Genomic DNA, 9,343 nt, shown 5'->3' with positions numbered 1-9,343 from the left:
TGAGATACCGAGCTCATAAAAGACCCTTAGGTTTGGCAGGGAGAACTCAGCACCCCAGCCTATCAAGTAGATGTCTCCCTCTGAGCGAGCTGGACTCCCTGGGAAAGAAGCGTTGTCTGCAGCATTATATTATAGGAAATGTACCAGGAATGTAATCATAATGTCTTTGGGTGGGGAGGGGGTATTTTGTTTTGTTCTTTTTTTAATGTTTTTGTATATTTGGAGCTGGGCCCATTTTCTGTGCTGTGATTCTTTCTCTTTGACCATCTTCGGTGTTTGGGGCAAGAGTGGACCCTGGTTTTTATTTCTAAAGAATGCATTGTTTACTGCACTAGGAAAAATGTAGGGAAGCTGCAGACCATTTAAAGGAAAAGTAGGTCAAAAAAGAAAGCACACATCTTAGGAGTGGGAGGTCTTTTTTTTTTTTTTTTTGATTAAAAACAAAACTTTGACCTGTAGTTTCCTTATTTTTTTTGAAGGCACCCACCTGAAGCCATGTTTCTTCCAACGGATGTTGGAAACCCTGTTGTTAAGCAAGTGAAAACTGCGTTCTGCCATCCCTCTGATAGCTCTGTATAGCTAGAGAAGCCCTTTAACTTGGAAGGGTCAATCTTAAAAGGCTTAAGGGTGAAATTTCTGAATCCCATGCAGTTGTGGTTTTCAGCTTTAAGATTGTCTGGGGTTTTGTTTTTTCTTTTCAGAATAGTCAATAGACATAGCAATCAATTTAGAACAAAGCTTTGGCCCTTAATATATCTTTAGTGAGGGAAATGACTTTTATTTCTTGCTTCTTTAGATTTTCTGTTGGTACATAAAAACAAAATTTCTGCCTAAGTCTAAAACTACTGCTTGAACCTAGAAAGGCACATGTCATTCCTATTGTGGTTTTTAAGGACACTTTGCTCTTTCCCAGAGACAACAGGCTTAACTCTGTTGAGGAGGAGCCCTAGAGAACACCTACATGCTAGCTAGCTCAGGTTCCTTTCTTTCTTGTTTCAGAGATGCTGGTACTGTTTTAAAGTAGTGTGAGGATCGTGCTTCCTAAGTCAAAAGATCGCCTCCTCAAGACAGAGCCTGTTTGTTTTCACTCTGAATATTCCACCTGGTGGAAATACATGAGCTTTGTTGTTTTCCTGGTCTTCCAATAGCCTGTCATTATTGCTCAATGCTATGCACCCGTTGTTGAGTGTGGGTTTCCTCATAGCCCTGGTCTAAATGAGCTCAGATGGGGTGAGACGCATGCAAGCCGCTGGTATGTGCACAAGCCGTTGCAATCAACCGTTCCTCAGGCTGAGCTTTCAGTAGCCATCCATCTTTCTGTTCACTCACTAAGTAAATGTAAGTGTCACCTATGTGCCAGGCTTTGTGCTCGGCACTCCCAGTACAGAGATGAAGGCTCGCTCAGTCCATGCACTCAAGGGACTCATTCTCCAGAGACTGTCTGGAGTTAAGAACTATGTTTCAATATAATTGGTTTCCTCTGTAACCTTATGTATTTTATTTCATGCATTGATAAATATTGTTCCGAGAGCTGGTCCATAGATTTCAGAAGGCTACCAAAGGTACAAAATGGTTAAGCCTTTCTCTACGGAGATACTGAAACTCATCATCCAATGGGATAAGTGCAGTGACAGAGCTATTGGCTGGGAGAAGAGAGAACAAAGGGTCAAGCATCTAACCCAGCTTGGAGGCAGAGATCAGTAAATAATGGGAGTACTTCCCGGAGAAGATGTATACCTAACCTGATTTAGGAGAGACCATTTTTGGCTACTTTTTTGCATTCCATTTTCAAGTTGTTGGACTTAGGTATACAAGAAGGGGCGGGGGGGCGGGGGGGGCGGGAATCTGCTGTCTTGTTGCTTCTGCCTCCAGAGCAAGGCAGAGTCAGCAGCTCAGACAGTCTCTCCTGAGAGCACTCCACTGGAAAAAGCCCAGTCATTCATCAGCTTCTCAGAGTTTCCAGCAGATGAATCCAGTACAGGACTGGACTTCAGCTGGTAGAAGGTAAATGTCCCAAACGTTCCTGCCATGTGGTTTTCACAAAGGGCTCAGAAGCAACTGTTCAGCTGTCTTACCTTGGCCATGCCCCTGCCTGGTGCATGCCTGTTCTCTTCCCCTTTTCAATTTCCAGGCTCCGTCCCTGTCCCCTCCCCCGATTAAAACTCCCTGCCATTCCGAAGTTAAAAGGGAACAATAGACTTGAATATTTAAGATTTCAAGCTGCTTCATGTGAAGTTTCTTTTATGCTGCTGTCCGTATTTGGGAAGGAAGACCAGAATTAATCCAGATACCCTCGAATTTAACATTCAACTCAGGTGGACTGACTGTTTAGTGGTGGCATTTTAACCCATTTCATGAAAAGCATTAAAGGTAAGTCTGCATGGTGGGAAGTACTGGTAACACTTGATGACAGTGAAATAAAGATAGTGAAATCAAGCATGAAATATGGAACTCCTAGTTCATTGAGTTATAGCTGGCCCACAACTCTCAAGGAGGCAGAAAGGACAAAGAAAAGGTTGAATTCTCAAAATAGGCATGAGTTGTGATTCACTTGGGTAATACTCCTGAGGAAATAGTCCTTTCTGAGACAAATCAGATTCTAGGTTAGCTAGCCGCTGCCTTTTCAGTCAACTTACCTAGTACAATTGATACAGACCCCTCACACCTTGGATACCTCCTCCCTGGGAAATTCTTGTGTAGTCTGTAACCTACTACAATGATAAGCAAGGCTGATGCGCTAAACAAAGGATCAGTTCTGCTAGACTAGCACTCTCTGTCCCTGATATTCTCTTCTTAGATAGCCTTAGTTGAGTCATTTCTAGGTTTCCTTGCCAACCTGGAACACCTTTCTTAGTCCCAAGCTAGGCAATCTCGCTCCCTCTAGAAGGTTCTACTTTCCTTGAACATCCTCACCATGCTTCACCATCCTTGCTTTGGAGAAACCAGTGTGACTTAGTTCCCAAATCCTGCCATGTTAGTAACTCTGCCTTTCTTAGCAACAATTTTCTTATCAACAACTCAAGGCAATCGTTTCCTTCCAAGGAGACTCCAAGACCCAAACCTCACCGCACATCCAGAGATTTCAGTCTTCACTCTAGAACAGCCTTCTTAACTCTAGTCATCACCTGAATTGAGGCATCTTTGGGATATGCTTGTGCTTGAAGTTCCTCAGAAGACAGATTCTAAAATCTATCTTTCACACCTGATTGATTCTCTCTACCTATGGTCCATAGCCCAGGCTAAGACATGCCTGTTTGCTGGATAAATTATTGCAGCCCAGTATGATTCTTACTGCATCTTCATAACTACCTGAAATTTCTGTTGTGTCTATGAGCCTCCCAACCTGAAGATTCCTAAAGCCTTCTCATCTTAAAGTAGGCCACACTCTACTTTGAAATTAACTCTGGGTTCTCCTCTTGCTTCTATGTGCCTTTACTAGTAACTATGGTTTATGATATGGTATACATGGGTTGATTTTTCCAGTTTGAAAACAAGTGGACATTAGCATTGGGTCACATATAAAGATAAATCTGAGTCTGGGTAGTGATACAGAAGGAAAGACGGGTTCCTCGTTGGACTTTAATGTAGGAGCTTCTGTACCTGCATTTCAAAGTATGTTTTTAAAAAAAACCCAGAACTTCTCAGTTGTTTTCTCTAAAGAAACATATGTGTTGTAGAGCAAACTGGAAACCTACAGCTCTGAATCAGCCTTAAGATTTACTTTGGCCCGCATTTTTGTTTTAACTTAAAAAAAAAAATCATTTATTTTGCTGTGTTGGGTCTTAGTTGCTGCTGTTTTAACTTTTTATTGACATATAAATGCATACAGGAAAGTACATAAATCACTGTTTGGTAAACTTAAATTGAACATACCCATGAAATCAGCTTTCAGATCAAGGGGGGAGAAAAGTAAAAAACAACCCACCAGCACCTCTCCCAGACAGCGTAACAGCTATCTATGTCTCTAAGTTTTACCTATTTTTGAACTCTTTTGGGACTGGTATTTTTTCTCTCAACATTATGTTGTAAGATTCACCCATAATGTGTGAAGTGTAGTTGATTGCTTCTCTTTGCTGTGTAGAAACTATTATTTACTATGCCACAACTGATCGGCACATGGGTAGCTTCCAGTATGGGGCTGTTATAAATAATGCCTGCAAAAACTTTGTTTTGGTAGGAGGGGCGCTGTGCCATGTGGCTTTCCATATCTTAGTTCCCTGACCAGTGACTGAACCCAGTCCTGACAGTGAAAGTGCCAAATCCTAACCACTGGACCACCAGGGAATTCCCACCTTCGAATATGCTTGTACCTGTCTTTTGACAAACAAATCTGTGTATTTATGCCTATATGCATGCATGCTTCGTTGCTCAGTCTCATGTCTGATTCTTTGCAACCCCATGGACTGTAGTCTGCCAAGCTCCTCTGTCCATGGGATCCTCCAGGCAAGAATACTGGAGTGGGTTTCCACTTGCTCCTCCAGGGGATCTTCCCAACCCAGGGATTGAACCCGGTCTCCAGCATCTCAGGCGGATTCTTTACCATCTGAGCCGCCAGGGAAGCCCCGTTTATGCCTACATAGAGTTTCAAACATAGGAACAGTTCACATGAAAAATTTAGGATAAACCTTTTCTTCAAAAAACAGCAGCAACAAAAACCAAAGCCCAGATGTGGACCAAACCAAATGTGGACCAAACACTGGGTCCACATTTCCTCGCAGCAGCACCAGACCGGGACTGAGGCCTGTGTTAGCTGGAACACGGCTTCTTAACAGACGCTGTCACTCCCTATTACAAACCCAAATCTATTAATGCTTATTTTCTGTAGCTTGTTTTTTGATTCAATGGTTTCAAGCACACTCTTCCCCCCAGGTAGCTGCAGAGCTTATTATTAATACCTCATTTCCTTCAAGTCTCCGCTCACATGTTCCCTTATCAGAGAGGACTTCCTTGATTACCCATCCTATGAAAAGTGGCAATTTCCTTCTGCACTGTGCTTCCCACTTTCCTTTACCCTGCTTTATTTTTCTTTCTTTTACTATCACCTGATACACATGTATTTTTTTCTCCCCCAACTAGAATGGAAGCTACATGAGAGCAGGGACCTTTCTCACCTCTTAGTCACTGCCGTTTCTGCAGTCCCTGGAACAGTGCCTGGCATGTAGTAGAGGCTGGATAGATATTTGATGCATGAATAATAATATTAATAATAATAACAATAATAGCCAATACTTATAGAAGGATAACTATGTACCAAGCACTGTTCTAAGCACTTTACATTGTTAATCCATTTGATCCTCACTACAGTCCTGTGTGGTCAATAACATTGTTTACATCATTTTACAATGAGGAAACTAACATTTATATTCCAAACAACAGATACATTTGAAGCATTGTATATGGATCAAATTTATTAAACAGAGTCTTTAAATGTGCTAGAGAATCTTAATACCTAAAAGGAAACTTTCAACTAACTATTTTATCATGATGATGTTCTACTGATAATGTATTTTGTTTAGCTGCTCCTTAAGGTTGTTTTGCTTACAGTCCTGTTCACCGTCTCTCAAAAGTACTGGAGAGGGAGTTGTTGGGGGAGGGAACTTACCTGAGAAATGATTTTAGAACCCAAATCATCTATCCTGTCCATCAGTCACAGGAAGTACCAATTTATCACTTTGTTAGTGGTCCTGTTTGAGATGATGCTGATGTCATAGTCCCTGATTAGAACTCCTTCATTTGTTTCCTACTGTACAGAGCCCAGCCCTTTATGATTATACAGTGGAAGTGAGGAATAGATTCAAGGGATTAGATCTGATAGACAGAGCGCCTGAAGAACTATGGACGGAGGTTCGTGACATTGTACAGGAGGCAGTGATCAAAATCATCTCCAAGAAAAAGAAATGCAAAAAGGCAAAATGGTTGTCTGAGGAGGCCTTTACAATTATTTGAGAAAAGAAGAGAAGCAAAAGGCAAAGGAGAAAAGAAAAGATATATCCATCTGAGTGCAGAGTTCCAAAGATTAGCAAGCCTAATAGATAAGAAAGCCTTCCTAACAGATCAATGAAAAAAAAAAAAATAGAGGAAAAACAATAGACCGGGAAAGACTAGAGATTTCTTCAAGAAAATCAGAGATACCAAGGGAACATTTCATGCAAAGATGGGCACAATAAACAATAGAAACTGTATGGACCTAACAGAAGCAGAAGATATTAAGAAGAGGGGGCAAGAATACACAGAAGAACTATATAAAAAAGAGCTTCATGACCCAGATAACTACGACGGTATAATCACTCACCTAGAGCTAAACATCCTGGAATGCAAAGTCAAGTGGACCTTAGGAAGCATCACTATGAAAAAAGCTAGTGGAGGTGATGGAATTCCAGTTGAGCGATTTCAAATCCTAAAAGATGATGCTGTTAAAGTGTTGCACTCAATATGCCAGCAAATTTGGAAAACTCAGCAGAGGCCATAGGACTGGAAAAGGTCAGTTTTCATTCCAATCCCAAAGAAGGGCAATGCCAAAGAATGCTCAAACTACTGCACAATTGCACTCATCTCACATACTAGCAAAGTAATGCTCAAAATACTCCAAGCCAGGCTTCAACAATACGTGAACTGTGAAATTCCAGATGTTCAAGCTGGATTTAGAAAAGGCAGAGGAACCAGAGATCAAATTGCCAACATCCGTTGGATCATAGAAAAAGCAAGAGAGTTCCAGAATAAATCTGCTTCATTGATTACACCAAAGCCTTTGACCATGTAGATCACAACAAACTGAGGAAAATTCTGAAAGAGACGGGAATACCAGACCACCTTACCTGCCTCCTGAAATCTGTATGCAGGTCAGGAAGCAACAGTTAGAACTGGACATGGAACAACAGACTGGTTCCAAATAGGGAAAGGAGTACGTCACGGCTGTGTATTGTCACCCTGCTTATTTAACTTCTATGCAGAGTGGATGCTGTTGCTCAGTCGTGTCTGACTCTGAAACCCCATGAATTGTAGCCCACCGGGCTTCTCTGTCCATAGGATATCCTGGCAAGAATACTGGAGTAGTTTGCCATTTCCTACTTCAGAGAATCTTCTCGACCGAGGGATGGAACCCTGGGTCTATATGCAGAGTGCATCATGTAGAATGCCAGGCTGGATGAAGCACAAGCTGGAATCAAGATTCCAGGAGGAATATCAATAACCCCAGATACGCAGATGACACCATCCTTGTGGCAGATAGTGAAGAGGAACTAAAGAGCCTCTTAATGAAAGTGAAAGAGGAAAGTGAAAAAGCTGGCTTAAAAGTCAACATTCAAAAAACTAAGATCATAGCATCTGGTCCCATCACTTCATGGTAAATAGACAGGGAAACAGTGGAAACAGTAACAGGCTTTCTTTTCCTGGGCTTCAAAATCACTGTCGATGGTGACTGCAACCACACAATTAAAAGACACTTGCTCCTTGGAAGAAAAGCTATGACCAACCTAGACAGCATATTAAAAAGCAGAGACATTACTTTGCTGACAAAGGTCCGTTTGGTCAAAGCTATGGTTTTTCCATTAGTCATATATGGATGTGAGAATTGGACCATAAAGAAAGCTGAGTGCAAAAAAAGTGATGCTTTTGCACTGTGGTGTTGGAGAAGACTCTTCAGAGTCCCTTGGACTGCAAGGAGATCAAACCAGTCCATCCTAAAGGAGATCAGTCCTGGGTGTTAATTGGAAGGACTGATGCTGAAGCTGAACCTCTAATACTTTAGCCACCTGATGCAAAGAACTGACTCTTTGGAAAAGACGCTGATGCTGGGAAAAATTGAAGGCAGGAAAAGAAGGGGATGACAGAAGATGAGATGGTTGGATGGCATCACTGACTCGATGGACATGAGTTTGAGCAAGTTCCAGGAGCTGGTGTTGGACAGGGAAACCTGGTGTGATGCAGTCCATGGGGTCACAAAGAGTTGGACACGACTCAACTGAACTGAACTGAGAGCCCAACCCCATGTGCCTTGTTTATGAGGAACCAATTTCATAGAACATTAATAATATTGTAAAGTCTTTACCAACTCAGTGAAAATGTATTTTTCTGCTCCAGGAACGAAAATGGAACCACTATGCTTCAGAAATGCTAAGTTAACATTTCTATTGACCAAGACATTCTGATAAGCCTTTCTGAGCAAAGTGGATATATTTTTGCCTCTCACACTCTGTAGCTGCCACCCAAGGATCAAAAGGGACACATTTAACTATAAAACACTGTCATAGTTTAGAAGCACATTCATTAGTTTAAATATTTTTTCTTGGCACAGACTTAAAATTGAACCAGTCCTTCCTAGGTCTCCCTAACTTCATTTTTCTCTTGGAACTATCTCCAGAAATCTTGTTTATACTTCATTTTCCAGATTAAGACTATAAGCTGTTCCCTAGCACAGTGCTGTTGAAACTCTGAGATCCTGTGGATCAATAAAAGAGGTTTGAAAAAACAAAGTCTTAGGAAACAGTATGAGATAAAAAATAGGAACCAGTGTGGAGTGAATAGGAACCAGTGTGGAGTTGTATACACTATATTTTACCAAATAAGGATATTAATTTATTGACTTATTTTCTTTTGCTCACTATTATATCTTCAACATCTAGCGTATATTTTTTATTTTTCCAAACCTTAAACTTTTTATTTTGCATTGGGGTATAACTGATTAACAATGTTGTGCTAGTTTCAGAGGAATAGCGAAGGGACTCAGCCATACATATAAAAATATGGAATATTTCATGAATTTGCATGTCATCCTTGCATAGGGGCCATGCTAATCTTCTTTGTAGTGTTCCAATTTTAGTATATGTGCTGCCAAAGTGAGCAAGGGCTATTTTTTAAATGGCTAATTTTTACTGGCATCATTTGAGAAGAAAGGGCATTTTCACATCAAGAAAGCAGGAGGAAAACAATCTAAGAATAAATAAATCTTCTACACTAAATAAGTTTAGCTTTATGAAAAGCTTATTACATTATCATTAGCTTTCTCATTTCTTGGGGGACTGGTGAAACTTTCAGCTTTCACCTCTAGACTCTGAGTTAAAAACTTCAAGGATCTTTTCCTGCTGGCTCTTTCTGGGTTCTGGTTCTTTTCTGCCCTTGATGACATCCCCGACAGGGGCCCTTGTGGATTCCTAGTGTCCTTAGGCCACCTGGCCCAGCTGTAGGTCTTTTCTTCCTTTAGCTTTGTTCTCATGTTGCTCTTCTCAGAACTTCATTCAGCAAGTCATAAAACACACCTGCACGTCAAAAGCCCACCATCCATTTATCTTGGGATTTCCACAGTGCCTTTCCTTTAACATTCAATTATGCTAGTTAAATCTTCACA

At 41.1% G+C, this 9,343-nt stretch overlaps 1 non-coding gene across 1 annotated transcript; it reads right to left on the bottom strand.

Moving 5' to 3' along the window:
* Positions 1-8,735: 8,735 nt before the first annotated feature.
* On the bottom strand, positions 8,736-8,842 carry LOC128043984 (U6 spliceosomal RNA). The gene has a single exon (XR_008198981.1). It is a non-coding gene; the product is annotated as a U6 spliceosomal RNA (small nuclear RNA).
* Positions 8,843-9,343: the final 501 nt, after the last annotated feature.

Source organism: Budorcas taxicolor, chromosome 2, assembly GCF_023091745.1.
Source record: "Budorcas taxicolor isolate Tak-1 chromosome 2, Takin1.1, whole genome shotgun sequence".
NCBI classification, from domain to species: domain Eukaryota; kingdom Metazoa; phylum Chordata; class Mammalia; order Artiodactyla; family Bovidae; genus Budorcas; species Budorcas taxicolor.
This window is presented reverse-complemented; position numbering and strand designations above follow the sequence as displayed.